Below are 19,533 nucleotides of genomic sequence, written 5' to 3' on the forward strand. Positions count from 1 at the left end.
AGTCAAAAATACACATGATAATAAACCAAGTTTATTATTAAAATTGAAGAACATGAGTTTGTTGGAAAAGTAAAATTCTTTTTATCCACATTTCAAGCAGTTTTTATGCCTGAATAGCCAAGTGTCAAGTTCTCGTCTACACTTGTCTTTATCCAGAGGCCCCAGACTCGGGGTTCTGCAGGGTCAGACAGATCCCATAGATTGTACAGTGACCTAGAGGGGTCCATAGGGAGTGGTGCAGCCTGGGCCCAACTGGGAGGGTCTGTCTCTTCCAGTGGCGTCCAGTTGCCAACTGCCCAGGGAAAACCACACAAATGGCTCACAGGCCAGATGTGGATTCAAACCCAGGGTGTACACTGTGGTGGGCAGATGAGACCAAGTGGAAAATTCACTTCTTCCCCTGGAAGGTGGCTGGAGAGAGGGAGGTGGGAGGGCCTATCCTAAGTACTGGGGATGGGGGGGGGAACATTATCAACTCAGGTGTCTCTATTAACCCTGGCAGTGATAGGGGAGGGCAAAGGGTAGGCACTGGGGCAAAGATTCAGTCCCAACCTCCTCTTCCCATGAGCGTGAATCAGGGTTCCAGCAGGAAACAGAAACCTACTTAGATGAACCACTGGAAAAGACCTGGTTGGAGGGACTACTTACGGGGGAGTGACCGCAGTGCTGGCGCTGGCAGGAGCCGAGGAGAATGACCCGACTTCTCTCCTCTTCTGCCTTCCAGCCTCATGCTGATGCCTCTGATCGGCTAAACCCCACCAGGAGTCCAGCCCACAGGGAGCCCAGGTGATGCAGTCCACAGGGCTCTCAGCCTGCCGGGGCAGAGAGGGGTAGAGAATGCACCAGGGTGGGACCGAGGCGAACAGAGCACGGCCAGCACGGTGGAGGGTCCTGCCTCTGGGGCCAGTTGGTGGCAGCTGCCCGGACCACACTGTTGATGTCCAAGGGCCAAGACCACGATGTCTGGGACAATACCGGCGGCTGCATCTGGCATTCTCACAGATTGGATTTTCCCGTCTGGCAAGCTTCCGGGAGAAGGTGGTTCTAGACCCTAACCTGAGAGCCTCTTGGGTGGGCAGAGTCTGGACTTAGCTCCTGAGGGCCCTGGTCCTGGCCGTACAGTCTCCACCTTCCCACCTCTGAGCCTGGAAAGGATCTGCTGAGTTGCTGGGGGCTGCGATGACTGTACATAGTTTGTATCCATTTGCTGAGCATTTAAAACAAAGTTACTCCTTCCTGGCTAGTGCGAGGAGCGTGACTGATGCCGTGTTACTCTTCCAGAATGTGTGGCCCACACGCTGGTGAGGGCGTCCTCCAGCCGGAGTCCAGGGAAGGGACACAAAGGAAGTGTCTTGGCCGGAGGTCAGGCCCTCTGGGAAGAGTGGGGAAGACACCCTGCTGTCCACAAGACCATGTGACCTTGGACAACACCAAGTTTAAAGCCTGACTCAGGTCCTCATACTGTGCAAAGTGAATATGACACATGCCCTGTCTCCCCAGCATCCTGGGATCCACAGTTCTTTCCCAGGTAGTGGTCACCTTTTACTGTTCCACAGGTCTCTCTAGACACACCTACTAGTGAGGAAAACCCCTTTCATTAATGTCTTATTGACTCATTACCATTCAGTAACTTGATGTTCAGATAAAGGTGGGGAGGATGTATGTTAGCCTTGTCAAGAGTGAGCCCGCCAGACAGAGAATAATAACCCAGCTCTGCTCTGACCTGCTGTGTGACATCAGCAAAGTGACTTAACCCTCCTGTGCCTTAACGCTCTCATCTGAACAAATGGGGGCAACGTTAGTAACTGCCTCATCAAGCTGTAGAAAGGAGTAAATTTAATGATGGGTATAAATTCCTAGGACAGCACCTGACCCAGTTCTCATCTGCAAAATGGGACTAATCATAATGCCTTCTGCATCGGGCAGTTGTCAGAATTAAATTAGTGAATATATACACATAAAATATCCGGCATGTGGGAGGCATTCGGTAAATGGGAGGTCTTGTCTCTGTATATAGACGTAGCCTCTAATCTAAACACTTTTGTTTTACAAGTCCATTTGTGAACCCACAATTCGGCTCGCATTCCATAACTCCTCCTGGGCTGACTTCTTCAGCTCTTCCTCCCGGGCAGGCTGGCAGCCATTTTCATCTCTTCCTTTCAGTGTTATATCTCTTGAGATGATCCAATCGTTTGAACACAAAACCAAAAGCAAAATAAGCCGCCACACGCGGCAGGGGATCCTAGGAAACCACAGGAGGGCGATTTTCACAAGCCGAGGAGGGCGAGTCCTTTGGTGTTTCTTTGCCTTGCCCAGGAGCTTAGAAGGAGCTTCCCAGGGCTGGTCGTCCAGCCATAGTGAACTCAGGGGCCTTGGGAATGAATAAAACTCTTCATTTCTGCCCTCCCCCGACCCCAGCACCAAGACCACGCCTGTTGATCAAGGGGAGGCTCCGCCCCTCTCCCGGGGACAAAGGGACCAGACTGGGGAGCAGCTTTTCCTAAATTCATGCGTTTCATAGTCCGCCTTATAAAGTGTAAGGAACATTTCTTTAAATGCTGTGGCTAAATATAGCAGGGGCTGGGTCAGCTAGAACATTTTTAGAAAGCACATTACAAATCAGGAATGTTTTAGAGAAATAAATAAACTTTCCCACATTTTTGGACTTTGTGTCGGCTCTGCAGGCTCCATCTTGAGAGCATGATGTGAGGTGGGGGGACGAATAATCCACGTTGGGCTCTTGTGGGTGCCCGGAGCATCCTGCAAGTGGCTGCTCCTTCCCTTCCTTGGGCATGGGGCTCTAGGACAGGGGTGGGGTGGGCATGGGAGAAACTGTTGGGCTAGGGACAGCTCAGTGTCTGAATAAGGGCCACTCAGTGACATAAGGAAGATGGGATTAAGGAGAAATACATCTCTTTCCAGTGCGTTTCATTTCTTGTCTCTGCTGTCTGTTCCAGGGGTTCACTGGCCTTCCACATGGGGCGAGAACAAACCCAGGGGGCCGTGTGCCCACTCCTCTGTTGCAGGATGACCTCTCGGTGCTTGTGTCCTGTTCCCAAGGGCTCCCATTCCGTTGGCCTCTGGTGGGACCAGATGGCGTGTTTCTAAAAGCTCCTCAGGGGAGTCTGCTCTGCAGCCAGGGTTGCGCGCCACCGTAGGGCGGTACCAACGCCATCAGGCGGGTCTCTGGGGGTGAAGGAATCGTGCAAAGCAGGTTGTTCATCTCTTACTCTTTATTCTTATTTATCCACATTTGTACTCAATTTCCACTTGGTCAAAATAGACTCTCAGCTTCTCTCCATGAACAAAAGCATCCTTTTTCCATTTCTTCGGGGAAAGTTGCCGCCACTAAAACACTCGTAGAAGTTATATGTGTTCACGCAAGAATTGTGGAATATTTAGAAGAGTACTAAAAAGAGAACCACTGTGTGATCCCATGACCACCTGTAATAACCCCACCACCAGAGATTATGGTTGCTATTTCCCCCCTAGACTATATGTGTATCTGTATCGACCACAGATACACCACTGCTATTAGATCTGTAGGTATATATACAAATTGTTCTTTACGCATCACTGCTGCCACCATCACCATCATCATCACCACCACCATCACCAGAGAGCTTTTTTGCACACGCAGAGTGCCAGGGAGGTGCTGTAAGGCCTCTTAAGGCACAATCCTTTAATTGCTGACAGCCTGGCCACACAAAGATGAGCTGAAAATAGATCTGTTTGTTTATTTATTAACACCTTTTATTTTGAAATAATTATAGATTCATGTGAAGGTGCAAAGAAATGCACAGGGAGGTGAAAAAGACTTGTTTTGTGCAAAAATTTTTATAGCCCTTTTCTCATTTAAATTTAACCACCTATGGCATCACCATGATCTCCATTTACACAGACACAGACACGTACACACACACACACACACACACACACACACTCTCTCTCTCTCTCTCTCTCTCTCTCTCTCTCTCTCTCAGAGAGACAGGTGTCTTGTCCTAAGGCATCTGGCAAGTCAGGCTCAGAGTTATTAATCTGGAGCCCATGGCCAGCACTAAGGTTCTTTCTGACCCCCTGCCATGAGGTCGGGACCAAGGATGGGGACAGAGACTCCCACCACATGACCACTGGTCCACAGACCCAATCCACACCCTCGCTGTCCCCTCCCTCCCCATCACGGGGGAGCCACGCCAGCACCTAAGATCCATTCTTTTTTTTTTTTTTCTATTTTTTTAATTAGTTTCTGCTTTATAACAAAGTGAATCAGTCATACATATACATCTGTTCCCACATCCCCTCCCTCATGCATCTCCCTCCCTTCCACCCTCCCCATCCCTCCCCTCCAGGCAGTCACAAAGCACCGAGCTGATCTCCCTGTGCTCTGCGGCTGCTTCCCACTATCTGTCTACCCTACGTTTGGTAGTGTATATATGTCCATGCCTCTCTTTCGCTTTGTCACAGCTTACCCTTCCCCCTCCCCATATCCTCAAGTCCATTCTCAAGTAGGTCTGTGTCTTTATTCCCGTTTTACCCCTAGGTTCTTCATGACATTTTTTTTCTTATATTCCATATATATGTGTTAGCATACGGTATTTGTCTTTCTCTTTCTGACTTACTTCACTCTGAGCTATTTGTAATGAGGTGGATAGACCTAGAGTCTGTCATACAGAGTGAAGTAAGTCAGAAAGATCCATTCTTTTATTGGCTTTCATGCTTCCAGCAGTTACGGGTAGAGCTGTGAGTGAGAACTCAACTTTTGCTGTCTGTTTGGACGAGTGGATCTCTACCTGCACTAAGCACCGGAATCCCCAGGGGGTCTTTTAAAAAATGCTGACGGCCGGGTCACAGCCCCAGATGGTATTTTAGGATGACCTCCCCCACCTCCCGCAATAATCCTAGAGTGCAGCTGGCGTCGGGAAGCAGTGGTTTTGGTATCAGTAAGGGAAGGCTTAAGGTCAAGTGCCTGGATTATTCAGAAAAACCTCTGGGCAAGAAGAAACAGAGAAGTGGGTTTCGGGTTGAATGAGGCAGCCCAGCTGCTGACATTTATCAGGGCTCACGGCCTCCCCGCCTCCTTGCACACCGTCTGGGGAGAAGGTACTGAGCACATCACCTCTTTGAATCATTCCAGCAACCCTGTGAGGCTGCCTCGAGTCTCCCAACTTGATGGAGGAGGAATCAAGGCTGGGTGAGTGCATAACACACAGGCAGGGAGAACCCAAGTCAAACATTCAGGCCATTTGTTCCTAAAGCTCCGGCTCTCTTTCACAACATCTTCGCTGCACAAGCTAGTGTTTCACAAATATCCACCCACGTTCAGCTTGGGGTAAAGGAAGCACATGCATTTAAGGATATGCACAAACGAGTAAAAGAGTTTGTTTTCCCATGATCAGGAACTTGTTCCAAGTGCCTCGGTCATCAGAATAGCTTGTCATTCTCCATCCATCAAATAGTCATTAGGTGCCAAGCCTGCGACACACCTTAGCCATATACAAATGGACCAGACCCCGGTCCTGTCCTCGAGGGGCTTATATTCAGGTGGGGAAAACTAGCAAAGCAAATTGACAGGCACCAGCGGATGCACTGTTGACATTTATGGTTACTCAAAATCTTTTAAATGCTCTCCATTTCCTGAGAGATTCCCATTCTTTCAAGCCAGTCTTTCAAATACAAGAAGAAAAGAAAGAACCCCCCGGTCGTCTCTGTGTGCTAGGATGGGGCCCACCACCAGACATACAGGTGTGACCTTGGGGGCCAGGTGGGCAGGGAGGAGGGCATAGTGTACCTGCTTTGATGCTGCGGACCACAAGAGTGGTCCTGGGACCTGGAGCCGTGAGAGCCGCCCAGGATTTGAAGTCGTTGGATCCTACTGGAGGTGGTCGCTTCCGTGGTGGCCAGCCCTGCAGTACTGGCAGGGATTCACTCCTGGGAGCTCAGCTTGGAATCCACTTTGCAAAGATCCTGTGAGCTACTTGCAAATTCTTTCTGTGTAACTGAACGAGAGTTTGCAGTAAAAACTTAAGCTACCCAAAAAGTGATAAGACCTATGAGGGGCTACTCATCATTTTAGTATTTGCTGAGTACTCGGTCTCTGCTGGGGACTCGTCTAAGGATAATACTTGGCATGTATTATTATTACTCACTCACTTCTCCCCAGCCCCTGTGAGTTAGGGACGTCAGTTTTCCCTCCTTCACAGGTGGGGCAGCAGGTTTAGAGAGCTCAGTCACTTCCCAAGGTCTCGTAACCCACATGTGGCAGAGCAGGGTTTGGATTCAGGCTCTCCGGCTCTGAAGCAGCTGTCAAGCTCTGTCCTGAGGCCTTTATGTGCACAATCTCTTTCATTTTGAAATGAACCTGGGAGCTGGGGATTGCTGTGTCCAGTTCACCAGCGGCATTTTACTAGTGCGCTCCCCAGGTGGCAAAGCGAGTCCTGGGCAAAGTATCAGACCCAAGCACACCTGTCTTTAAAGCTCGTAGCTGCTCTTCAGTATCACCTGACCGGGTGTGAAAGTAGTGGGCCTACAGGGCAAACACCCCCTCACCTCTTAAAGTGAAGGACACAGGCAGGGAACACACCGCCTATCAAACAGCATCCTATACGAGGTTCTCAGTCAGGTCTGCACATCAGAACCATCCAGGGAGCTTAACAAAATGTGCTTCCCAGACTCCACTCCCAGAGATGCTAGGGCATTGGGCTTGGGTGGGTTGCTTGACCACCTGGTGATTCTAATGTGGAATAACCATTGACCTCATCTGGTCCAGCATTGGTCTAGGAGGCTGGTTCTCAACTGGGGGCAATCTTACCCCCTGGGGCATCTGGCAATGTCTGGAGACAGTCTGGGTTGTCATAGCCAGGGGAGGGGTGCTAATGGCATCTAGCGTGCTGAGGGATGCTGTTGGACAGCCTACAAAGCACAGAACTGCCCCTCACAATGGAGAATTATCCGGCTCTATAGCCCTGAGGTTTGAGAAACCCCGTATATTCCCTTTGCGAGATCTCCACACCCAAAGAACAGAGCTAGTGGCATAGACACATTTCCATCTTCTTCCCATCTCTCTGGGATTTCCAAGCTAAAGGGCCATAGAATGTTTCTTGATCAGGGATGTATATTTGGATCTTCTAGACCAGTGAGCCAAAAAAGAATAACTTAACAACTTTAGTAGCCACCTTAAAAAAGAAAAATGGGGGCCTCCCTGGTGGCGCAAGTGGTTGAGAGTCCGCCTGCCGATGCAGGGGATACGGGTTCGTGCCCCGGTCTGGGAGGATCCCATATGCCGCGGAGCGGCTGGGCCCGTGAGCCATGGCCGCTGAGCCTGCGCGTCCGGAGCCTGCGCGTCCGGAGCCTGTGCTCCGCAACGGGGGAGGCCACAACAGTGAGAGGCCCGCATACCGCAAAAAAAAAAAAAAAAAAAAAAAAAAAAAAAAAAAAAAAAGAAAAATGGAAAGGGAACAGGTCAAGTTCATTTTAGGGAATCTATTTTATTTAACCCCACCTATCCAAGACTTTATCATTTCGGTGTGAACTTAATATAAAAAATTATCGACATGCTTTACATCTTTTGGGCACCAAGTCTTGGAAATCTGGTGTGTATCCTGCGCTAATGGCACATCTTAATTGAGGTGAGCCGCATTTCTGGAACTCAAGAGCGATGCGTACGTACGTGGCCGCAGCCCCGCTGGACGGCACAGCTTCAGATTCTCTGTGGTTGCCCTTTCACACGCTTTCATAGGATTCTGCAGCTCTACAGATTCCTTATCTCACCTGCAATCAGGTCACCATCTACCCGACGGTGACTTCCGCATCTGTCCCTCCCCACGATGCGATGTGCTCCATGAGGGCAAAGGTTACGTCATTTTCTGTTCTGCCCCGTTTTTCCTATCTGTCCAGCCTAGTGCCTGCCACTTAGCAGGCGTCCAGAAAAATGTCTGTTAACGGGACTGCACGTTTTCCACGCCTGACTCTCCTGCCAGAGCGGGCGTCCCTCAGCTTGCTGTCACCCCGTGCTTGGTGCGTAGCACACAGTGTATTTGTAGGACAATCATGTGAAGGCGCTTGTCCGGCTCCTGGTGCTTCTTTCCATACAGACTGTTCACTCCTCCTCTACTCGCTCAGCCCAGGACGGGCGGCTTATCGGACGGGTAAACGTGCGTAGAGCTAGGCAGGCACCCGGGGCCCCAGCCTGGCTTTTTTCCCTGGGAGTGAGCTGCCCTCTATTTGGCTCTCAAGGGTCTGCCCACTCCCCACCCCAACTATGGGGTGGAGGCTTCTTGAGTCCAGAGGGGCCACTGACTAGCGGGCAAGTCTGTTGCTCACCACGGATACAATCCACAGTCTCCAGCTGAGCTTTCAAAATAAATGTTTTTGACTTCTCTCGGCCCAATCCTGTCATTTCCCAAAGGGTTCAGAATTCAGGCAATCTCCTGGTTTTCCTGGCGAGGACCCCACCGAGGAGCAGGGAGGGGAAGTGAATTCCCCAGGGCACAGAGTTAGAGAGTGGAGGGTCCCGTGGGGACGCCCGGCTCCCAGTCTGGAGGGCAGCGGGGCTTAGGCTGCAGCTCATGAGAAAAATGCCTGTCTCGACTCTGGACGCGCCTCTGTAGGCAAAGACCTCCCCGAAGAATCAAAGAGGAGGGCGGTCTTTACAGCACTGTGCACCAGACCCAGGGGTTCCATATTTAATCTCCGCGACTTCCCAGAGGGGCAGGGAGAACGTTCAAGCTGCAGGCGTGACCCCTGGATTTATGGGTTGGCGAGTGAGTCGTATCCCAGTCCCCTCTGGTGAGAGGATGCTCCTTGGAAGCTGGAGTTGTGTGGGTGGGGGCGGGGAGGGCTAGGATCAAGGAGGCGGAGTGGCAGCTGGGGACTGTGAGAAACAGGAAGAGCCCTTCGAGCTCCATTAAGAGCAAGCGGTTGTCTTTCCCAGCAACAGAAATTCTCCACGGGCCCCATAATTCATACCGTAGAGCCGAGCCTGAAATCAGCTCCAAGAAGCTGCACTCGGTACGACCACATGATTAGGACGTGCGTGTGTGTAGTTGCGTGTGCGTGGTTGTGTGTGCGTGGGGGCGTGTGGCCAAGTTGGAAGGCAGAAAGAGACTTTGGGGGGATCAAGAATCTCCATCACTGACTCTCCCTCTGTCCCCAGATTGCGGGGATCCCCACCAGCATCCAGCACAGCTTCATGAGGATCATAAGGGTCCCTTCAGTGTCTCCAAGTGCTTCCCAGGACTTTGTTTTCATTAGCAAAGCAATATGTAATAATAGTTGTTAAAATAATTGTATTTCTGTTTTTACATCTGTAAAGATTAAGTTAAACAGTGTGAAGCCCATTAAAGTATTTCATGACACGCTGCCGTGAACTGGCCTTCATTCCCTCTGCTACTATTATTCCAGAGTAAACTTCAGAGATCGGGCGGCTGCCACGGAGGGTTATTTATAGCGGCTCATTCATCAATAAAAAACTTCAAAAGGAATCTGTTACTCTTCTATTGGGAAGCCAAAGAAAACTCACATAAAGACAGCCCTGTTAAGAAACAAAGCGGAGCGACCGCAGGACATTTAGTTAAGTAAAATCCTGATTTCTAACAAATACCATGTCGCAAAAAGAGATTGCTGGCAACGTGAATCCATTTAAGCAACTGGGTTCCCATTGGATAGTTAAAATAAGCTGTTAAACAGTTGTATTTACGTTGGCTTCAAAGGCCCTGAGTCTCCTCTTTGGGTTTTAAAAGCGTAAGAGGTCTGTGATCCTGACATAGCGAAGCAAGCCTTTTTTTTCATCTTAAGAAAGCGCAGGGGACGGACACATCCCTGCGCCTATGGGTTATGGTTTGATCTACGGTTTTCTTGGCTCTTGGTGTGAAACTGGACTGGGGATTGGAATAGAGTCTCCCATGGTGGGAAGACCATTTATTGAGCACTTACTGTGTTCCTGGTACCGTCCCATCGAAGCAGGTGTTACTGGCTCCATTTTGCAGATGGGAAAACCACGGTTGAGGGAGGTTGAGCCCATTACCCAGCACGCTGGGCCATCTGTAGGATGCCGTCTTTGGTGGCATCTTAGAATTGTAGCGATTGGTTCAGTACTGGATCTTGAAGTGTGATGAGATGCAGCCGTGTGCACGTTCACGAGCGAAACGACCATGAAGGCCAACCCCAAAATGTCAGTGGAGACACGCAGACAACCGGAGCCCCAGCATTTCGTTGTTTCTGTGCCTTGACACCAGACAAGTTCTGGGAGGCATGATGCTGGGTTGTAGAAAGGAAACTGCCTTTGAAGGGCTCTGTTATGGAGACATCTTGTCCTTCTGGAGCTGGAGGCTGGAGGGTGGGTGACGACACAGTCCAGAGCCTCCGTAATTGTCGGGCAGCTAGCAAGTGCTGGGAACTCTGCCAAGCGAGAGCAGCAGAGGTCTCTGTCATTTATTTTTTCCAGCCTCGTGTTGTAAATACCAACAACAGACCCATTTTACAGATGAGGGGATTGAGGCTCAGTAAACGAATTTGCTCACGGTTACCCAGCTGGGAGGACACAGAGCGGGGCTTGGCCTCTGTGCTGGAGGTCAGGGTGGCTGCGGCCTCTCCTTGGCTAACATGAGTGGGAGGCTTTGGATTCAGACAGGCCCGTGGTGACTGGTCATGCAGCTTGTCCACTGCTCAGATCTGGCCGAGGGGCCGAGCTGAGGCTGAACATCCAGCCCATGCATCTTGGAGGAGAGGCTCCTTCTGGGGTCCAGATGGCCCGGGAACCAGGCCTATCTGGACTGGAAATCTGGCTTTGCTCCCTGTTAGCAAGTTATTCAGCCTCTTGGAGCCTCAGATTTCTCATCCCTCAAATGGGGTAATGACATCAGGGTGGTGGTGAGGATGGAGCAGGGTGAGGTCATTTATCTGCAGGGACCGGCACAGCGTAACAACCACAACAGTGGGCATTGACTGCACGCGTCCCCTGGGCCAAACCAACGCCGACAGCCTTCGTGTAGAAACTCATGCAGTTCCTCCAACCACAGGCTCAGATGGGAGCTATGAGCATCCTCGTTTTATAGACGAGCCAGCTGGGCCACAGAGGGGTTCGGTAGCTAACTCACCATTGCACGGCTCTACGTGGGATGCAGGCCGGCCCTGAGTCCGTTCTCTCACCGCTCTTCCCATCCATCTCTTTAGCAGGTCCTCCGTGAATATGATGGATTAGGTGCCACCCTGTAGATAGCACTGACATGCATGCCGAGGACTGGTGCTTATTCTAGGAACGTGGGGGCCACCGATGCATTTTTTCACCCCTCTCAGGACTCCATCCACAAGGATTCTCATCGTTAGCTGTGCTCTAGAATGTTTTCTGGTTGTGCAACATGTGATCTGAGATGCGACCTGTGTGTGGCCTGGGAATCGGGAAGCTTAGTGCCCACCTCCCTGCATTGCTGCTGTGTATCCCGACACGTGACCCCAGGGGGCCCTGTGCCCTCAGCACTCAGTTTCCTCACCTGTAACAAAAAGGAGTTGCCTCCAGGGCTGGCTGAGGGCTGCTCCATTGTCACCCGCTTGGGGTGTCCACATTTGAGCACAGAGGGGCCCCTGAGTACATGCCTGACCACAGGCCTCCCTCTAGAGGGACTTAAAGAACACGTGCTTGGTTTCTGTCCAGAGCCTGAGGGAGGAGCCCCATCTCGGACACAGAGCTGTGACTACATTACTTTCTTTTGCTGAGCGCCCTTTGGGTTCCCCATAGATGTGTACAGGGGGGGTTTGGAGGGAGTCTCTAATTGGGGGTGGGGACCTGGACAGAATGCAAATGCTGCCTTTTGCAATTCCCCTTAATTTCCTTTAAGGCAGTTATCAAGAAGAACGGCGGCTACAAAGACCAGAACCCCTTTATGGCACCGTGAGCCGGAGCTTCAGCTCACAGCTTTCCGGTGTGTGGAGGGGAGGCCTGTCCTCGTTGGATGGAGGAGAAGCTAACAGCCACCCTGGCGTGGCGTCCCCAACTTGTTCAGCAGATCCTTTCCCAAGATCCGCTGTTAGCATTGGATGAATTCAGCTGCATTTTGGATTTGCCAACCATCTCACACTGTTTTTAAAATGCTTGGGGTTTGATAAAACTGAAAAAGATATTTGCCAAGCTCCATTCCCCTTCATTTTTTAAACCCATGTGGATTTTAAGGGGAATTTAATCCATATGTTTCTGATTCATTTGCTCTTAACTCATCAAAACCTTGTTTCAAAAAAGCCATTTGATGTCCAAGGAGCTTTTGGAGTTGGGTTTTAAATCTTTTAAAGTCCTCCCTTCCTGGCTTTGAAATGAGATGTTGCCGTTTGCCAAGCATAAATGAGCTCCCTAGCTGAAAAAAGGTTCATGTTTGGTTCACAATTAGAGAACTGTGAATTCTCAGTGGGCTGTGAAATGGGCAAAACCTGCTTCCTTTGAAGACCGGTCAGGACCCCCTCCCCTAAAGCCAGGACCAGGGTCCCACCGCCTCTGTGTCCAGGAGTCATGCCATGGGCTGGGTGAGGGACGAGAATAGTGGATCCTTTTGCTTTAGCACCTTGATTCTATCCGCCCAGAGAACGGCAGCCTGGAAGATGTTCTGAGGACTGGGCTCCACACAGTTTAGGAGAATATAACTTAGGAGGGACTTACATGTTTATAAAGCCTGATTTACTTTAAACTTTTTATAATGGAACCTTTAAAACATATACAAGAATAGAGAATATCCTCATGTACTACTCACCAAGCTTCAGCCCTCATCAGCTCAGTATCAACCTTGACTTTGAGATGAATCCTGGATTTTCTATCATTTCATTCTTCTATAGTTCTGTCCGTATCTCTAGAACATAAGGAAAGACTCTTTAAAAGTCCACAATACGCTGATCACAAATTGGCAATACATTCCTAAATGTCATAAAAATCCTGATTAATTTCCCCCTATTTTCTCATAAGTTATAAAAATTGGGTTCTTTGAATCAGGATCTAAACGAAGCCATACGCTGCATTTGGTGGCTTTTAGTCCTTTGGCTTCTTTTTTTCTGTGGGCGATTTATTTGTGGAAGAAATAGGTCATTTATCATGTGGCATTTCCCACATTTTGGATTTTTCTGATTACATTCTTGTATTTAACAAGTTTATCTTCCCCTAAAAATGCAATTGCTTAAGGTTTATGTTTTTGAAAAACTTCAGAGTCAATTCTAGTAGAATATTTTACATTTTGATAGGCTTAATATTTCCTTTTTTGTACCCTGAAATATCCCTTTGGCCCTATATTTAACTCCATTCTCTGAGTATTACTCCCCCCCCCATCTCTCTCTCTCTCTCTCTCTCTCACACACACACACACACACACACACACGTACATTTTTGTTTTACTTATTTGGTGCCACAGTTACAAGACATCAAATGCTGCAGGGGCAGGACCCTGTTCCATTATGTACTAAGACCCGGAAGGAATAAGGGTGCAGGAGAAAGCAGAGATATCCTGAAAATGAACACACAACCATAATAAACATGCTTTTCCAAATTTGATTTTGAGTGTTAACATGTCATGAGTCACCCAGTGAGAAAGGTTTCCCCCTTTCCATTCTCCTCCGCGCCATTTGATGGCATCAAGGAGAGTCTCAGTCGGTGGGGCCGTGGTCTTTCTTCCCTCTAACACCTGCCAATCTTCTCATGTGAGGTAGGCAGATCAAGGCCTGGGGTGGAGCTGTGGCCAGGTAACAATATCTAGCTAGGGCTGAACAGCATTGCTTTGCTTTTCTTGTACCTGCTTTTGTTTACAATCTACATATCAAGAGATATGGATTGTCCATCGTCAGCCATACTTCAAAGTTTACTTTTAAAGTGAAAAGTGAGAGTCGACTTAAAGGAAAACATTAATGAAATCGTGCAACAGTGGTCTGTGCTTTGGTAAGCCTCACACTCCCGTTGCTGGCTGATGTTTGGCAAAAGTGCAGGAGAAGAGGGAGATCTGGGGGAGGCAGCGAGAAATTCTGGGTCCTTTTCCTCCTCTTCTTCGTAATCTAACCAGTAAATGCAGGCAGTCACTTAACCTCCCTGCAGGCTGTCTCCCCCGTGGAGTGGGACGTAATCCCTGCCCCGAACCCTGGCCTCACCTCCCAGGGTTCTGGCGGAGGAACAAAGAGATGAGGAAAGTGATGCCTTGTAAACAATAATTATTACGCATAATTTATTCGTCTATTTCGCACCCCTCCAGACACCAGTTCTCCTCTCTTCTCCTCTCCCCCTTCTTCAATAGTCTTTACCCTCTTTTCTTTTTCTTTTTTTTTTTTTTTTTTTTTGCGGTACGCGGGCCTCTCACTGTTGTGGCCTCTTCCGTTGCGGAGCACAGGCTCCGGACGCACAAGCTCAGCGGCCATGGCTCACGGGCCTAGCCGCTCCGCGGCATGTGGGATTTTCCCGGACCGAGACACGAACCCGCGTCTCCTGCATTGGCAGGCGGACTCCCAACCACTGCGCCACCAGGGAAGTCCTACCCTTTCTTCTTGACGCCCCCATTCACTCACCGTCCTTCTGGAACTATAACAGGAGGAAAAGCAGGTGGTTGGGTAGAGACTAAAAAAACCCCCCACAAATCCTTGCCTGAAGGACCAGAAATAACTGGGGCTGGCGGCCCAGGATTCCTCCAGTAGTTACGTCTGCATCAGACTCCACCCCTGGGCCACAGTGATTGGGCCCAGCTTCGGACATGTGACTCCTGTTGGGCCAATCAGAGTCTACCACAGGATTTTTCCTCACTGGAGCGGGGAAGCGTGTGCTCTTTCTCTGAGAAAGATGGGAGCGTGGAAGGTGCCTGCAGGTGTGGTTTCCACCTTTGGTGGGTGGACAGAGCTGACCCGAAAGTCACCCAGTGAGAAGGTTTCCCCCTTTTCAGTTCTCTCCCACACCATCCGACTATATCAAGGAGGAGAAAGTCAGTTTGGTGGGGTTTTTTTTCTTGGAATAAAAAAGAGAAAATGTCGGGGGTGGGAGGGGAGAACAGCCTTTGAGTCTCTGAGGCTCACTCTGCCCCAGATATTTGATTAGAGGAACCAAAAAATTCTTAAGCCAATTTGCTTAAGCCAGAGTGTGTTGTGTTTTTGTCACCTTCAACCAAAAGAGTCCTAATGAAACACATCTGTTAAAATTACATTTAAAAGAACACATTGGACAAACAGGATGTCTGCAAACAGATTAGGGACTGGTCTAATCGCTTTGCGATGGCCAACCTGAACTGCTTCAGAGGGAGAAGTTCTAGTCCTAGACCAGGTATCTGAATCCAAGCGTCCTCAGCGTCACTGTTGCTGACAGCTGGCTTCCTGTGATAGACTTCCAGCTAGCACCTTTCATTTTGATAACCTTACCGAGTATTTTCATATTTACCCCTTTTTCTCAGCACGTCCCTTTGATATGGTCCAGAATGATGGATTGATTGATGATTGATTAATTTGACCAAGCAATGTTTGCCGGGCACCTACAATGAGCTAGGCACCCCGGTGGAATGGCAAAGATGTAAGATGGAGTTTCTGTAGCCAAGCAGGGGATACTCAAGAAGCATCCATTTGATAAAGAAATGGAGGCACTGAGCAAGGTTAAGTGACCTACTCCAGGAGTCTTAGGTCTTCCAGATGTTAACGGGACCTTTTAGCTTCCCAGCCCGGGCCCCTGCACCGCAGCCTGCTGCCTGTTTCACAGTGTTTGGAAGAGGCTCCGCTCTCCTTCCACCACTCGGCTGTGCCAGCGGTGGCTCTGGGCCCCTGTGCTCCCGACTGGGGAGTGAAGGAGTGCATACGGAGGCCTCAGACTTGCAGCCGATGGCTGGGGGCATGAGAGCTTGGCCGTTTTCTTTGGTTCAAAGAAACATATTTTAAAACACACTGTATCTCACAGATCTTATCCTTGATAGCAATATCAGCAGCCTAGTGCCTATGGCCTTACACCTGGCCCATGTCAGTGACTCTTATTATCTTCCTGGCCCTTGTAGACTTTTGAGTTTGCATCACAAAGTGGTCTCTTAGGTAGTTTCCAGTCTTGATTTTTTTTTTCCAGTCTTGATATTTTTATGACTATATCTTACTCTTAAAATATATATACATATATATATATATATATATATATATATATATATATATATACACACAATATCCATAACATTTTAGATATGTGGACACTCTTTTGATCACCTCTCAGGTTATGATTTGGAATATTTCCGTCACCCAGTAAGTTCCCTTGTGCCCTTTCCTAGTCAATACCCCCCACCCTAGAGATAACTGCCCCTTTGACTTCCATCACCATCAGTTAGTTTTATCTGTTCTCGACTGTTGTATAAATTGATTCAAACAGCATGTGCTCTTGTGTCTGCCTTCCTTCCCTCGGTGCTATGATGGAGACTCATCCACGTGGTTGTTTGTGGCAGTGGTTGGTCCGTTTTCACTGCTGTGTAATATTCCCCTAGATGAAGAAACCACGACCTCTTCGTTCTACTGCTTGGGGGGGTGGGGCTTGGGTTGTCTGAAGTCCCTGAGTGTTGGGAGTAACCGTGAGGGCTCTTGCGCACATGCCTCCTTGTAGAACACAATCCTAGATTCCACTGGGGATATACTCAGGGAAAGAAACTGCCTGGTCATGGGCTGTGTGCCCTCTGAGCTCTGTCCTGCCGGACAGTGTCCCAGCGAGACAGAACTCTTGTTCCTCTACTTCTTACTCTTTGCAGAGGGGCTGCATTTACACACGTCTTCCTCTCCCAATATGTGGTGAGCACCTGGGACGCAGTAGGTGTTCAGCTAATGCGGTTCCTTTTTGGAGAATGGACACTGATCAAATCCCCCTTCCCATCATACCACCATCACGGTCACCGCCAGCACCCTGTTCACCGTCACGAGTGACATTCGAGCACTGTCCTCTATGGACCTGATCTCTAATCTCCACGAAGCCCTGAAAGGCTGGTATCATCTTGCCCGCTTCGCAGATGATGAAGCTGGGGCCCAGCAGAGCTAATCACTCTGCCCGAAGGGTCCCCAGTGGAGCTGGGATGCACGTCTGCCCGAGGCCCATGTGCCGCCACTATGCTGTCTCCTGCGAATGTCTCCTCCGCCTCTGGAACCCCCACAACCCACTTCCCAGGCGGCTCCCAGTGCTTGTCTGTCCCTGTGGAACAGTTTGCAGGGACCAGTGCATTTCTAGACAGTTTGGTTCCCCTGGGAGGTCTCTAGGGTCTACGGTCTGTTTATAAATGGCCCCTGGGCCTTTTCCTTTACTGGCCATTATTGACAAATAAATGGCTGACTCACAAGAGTAAAAATATACTTCTGGTTTAGAGTTGTGTAGAGTTATTAAAAGTTTGTTGTGTCTACTAAGATGGTACAGCCACTGCCCGAGGACAAGGCAGCTGATGTGACTGTAGGACAAGCACAGATAAATGTTCCCTCTCCTGACTCCTGACTCAGTCACGGCCATATGTTGTCGGTCACGGTGACAAGGCCCACGAGGCTCTAGGGGTCCGTCCCCTCTGGGGTTTGCGTGGAGCAGCAGACCACTGCATCTGGAGCCGGGAGACCTGGGTTGATGCCACAGCTCTGTCGTCTTCCGGTTCTGTGACCCTGGCCAAGTCACCTCCTTAAGCCTTTCCTCCACCCCTGTTGGGAAGTGGGAATCATATAGCTTGCCTCCCGGGATTGGTAGGAAGTGTGAGCAAACACTATTTCAAACGAGTTGCCAAAGTGATCATTTAGAGATAGAAAGGGTTGGCCTGATATGAGCTCGGAGAGGAGGGCTGTGGCCAGGGGCGCCCTTAGGCAGGGCTCAGGAGCTTGCCCTGGGAAGCCGTTGGATGTTCAGGCAGGGTGAGGGCGTGAGGGCAGGGCACTGGCAGCCTCTGCTGAAGCAGAGGTGGCCGCTGGCCCTGCCAGGAAGCTGCCCCGGAGGCTGGAGAAAGAGCTGTGCTTAGTCCAAAGCTCCTCCGCGGTCAGGCGCCCTTCTGCCATGAACTTCCGCAGTGCTTCAGCTCCCTCAGTGGGCAAGCATGTGATGCTTCGAAAGAGACGCAGGATTCCCTATGCAAGGAACGTAGGAAGTACTGAAGACAGGAAAAGACCGCAGATACATTTACCAGTGAGCCGGCAAATACAGGCCCGCTGCTCAGGCCTTTCCCACCCAGCATGCTTCTCCTGAGCGTCTGAGCCTCCAGCGAGCCCTGCAGGCTGCACCGCCGGCTCGGACTGGACGCACGAGAGCACTCCTCTCTGCCGCTCAGCCCTGGTCCCCAGAAGCTTACCCGCCGGGCTGTGCTCAAGGGATGGGCTTTGGCAACCGTGGTGAGACAGTATTTAACATTTCCGAGACAGAAATGGCCATCCGAAAAGGCTAAAAGGATATGTTTTAGCCCCGTCTCTAACCTTTGGAAGGATGCCCAGCTTCCGACAGTCTCTGACGCTGTTTTGGGGGAGGAAACCTTATGTTGAGGAAAAGCACATTGCTTTCCTTCAAGGTTCTATTCGCTCTTTTCGAAACTCCCATTTCAGGGACCCCAGATGCCGTGTCCCATCGTATTCTTCACTGCCTGCCAGTGGGGCATCCCCTGGACTCCCAGGTGGTCAGAGCCTAGACATCTGTTCCAGAAAGGCTTAAAGAGGAAAAAGTCTTCTAAGAAATAACTACTCCTACATACGAAACACTCATGGTTCCTTCCAAGAAAACATGCTCCCACAGTGATTTGAAAAACTTACCCAGTTAAATCCTTTTATCAGGAAGGGATTTATCCCCCAGTGACCAACTCGTAGAAAACAGACGTGCGCCATGATTCACAGAATGAACCCTGGTTTCCATCACTCGGCTCTTACAGACATTGTTGCCAACGTCCCATTTAAAGTCCTACTTAGGGTTAAGACTCCACGCTCACAATGCAGGGGGCACGGATTCAATCCCTGGTGGGGAACTAAGATCCCACAGGCTGCACGGTGGGGCGAAAAAAAAAAAAAAAAAAAAAAAGGGAAAGGGAAGTATTAAAGTCCTACTTAGAATCTTTGAATCTGAATCAGATACAAAACATGGTTTGATTTGGGAATAATCATCATCAAAAGAAACCAAGCACCATAGTATTTAAAAGGCAATTGGTTGAATCCATTGAAAGATCAGTGCTAATGGGTTATTTATAAGAATAACTACTTATTTGTTTTTCTTTTACCATTCTTAATGGTTTTTTTTGTTTGTTTGTTTGTGTAGTGTTTTTAATGATTGAAAATTGTTTCCTGGATTAGTGTCGTATTTGACATGAAAATAAACATTTTTGATTTGAACCACCAGATGACTCAAATTAGTGGAGGGAAGTGAGATTTGGCCTTGTTGGGCTCCTGGGAAATCTTGAGTCACTATCTGAATCTGGGTTTCAGTTTTTCCATTTTTAACACAAGTGATTTGGAAGGAGTCACCCCTCTAGTGCTTCTGCAAAAGGGGCAGAGATTTATAGATGATTGCCGAGAACAGCACTGTCCAAAAGAACTTTCTGCAGCGACGGGAATGTTCTCTAATAGAATATACATGTGCGT

The sequence above is a fragment of the Mesoplodon densirostris genome, chromosome 19, assembly GCF_025265405.1.
Source record: "Mesoplodon densirostris isolate mMesDen1 chromosome 19, mMesDen1 primary haplotype, whole genome shotgun sequence".
In the NCBI taxonomy this organism is placed as follows: domain Eukaryota; kingdom Metazoa; phylum Chordata; class Mammalia; order Artiodactyla; family Ziphiidae; genus Mesoplodon; species Mesoplodon densirostris.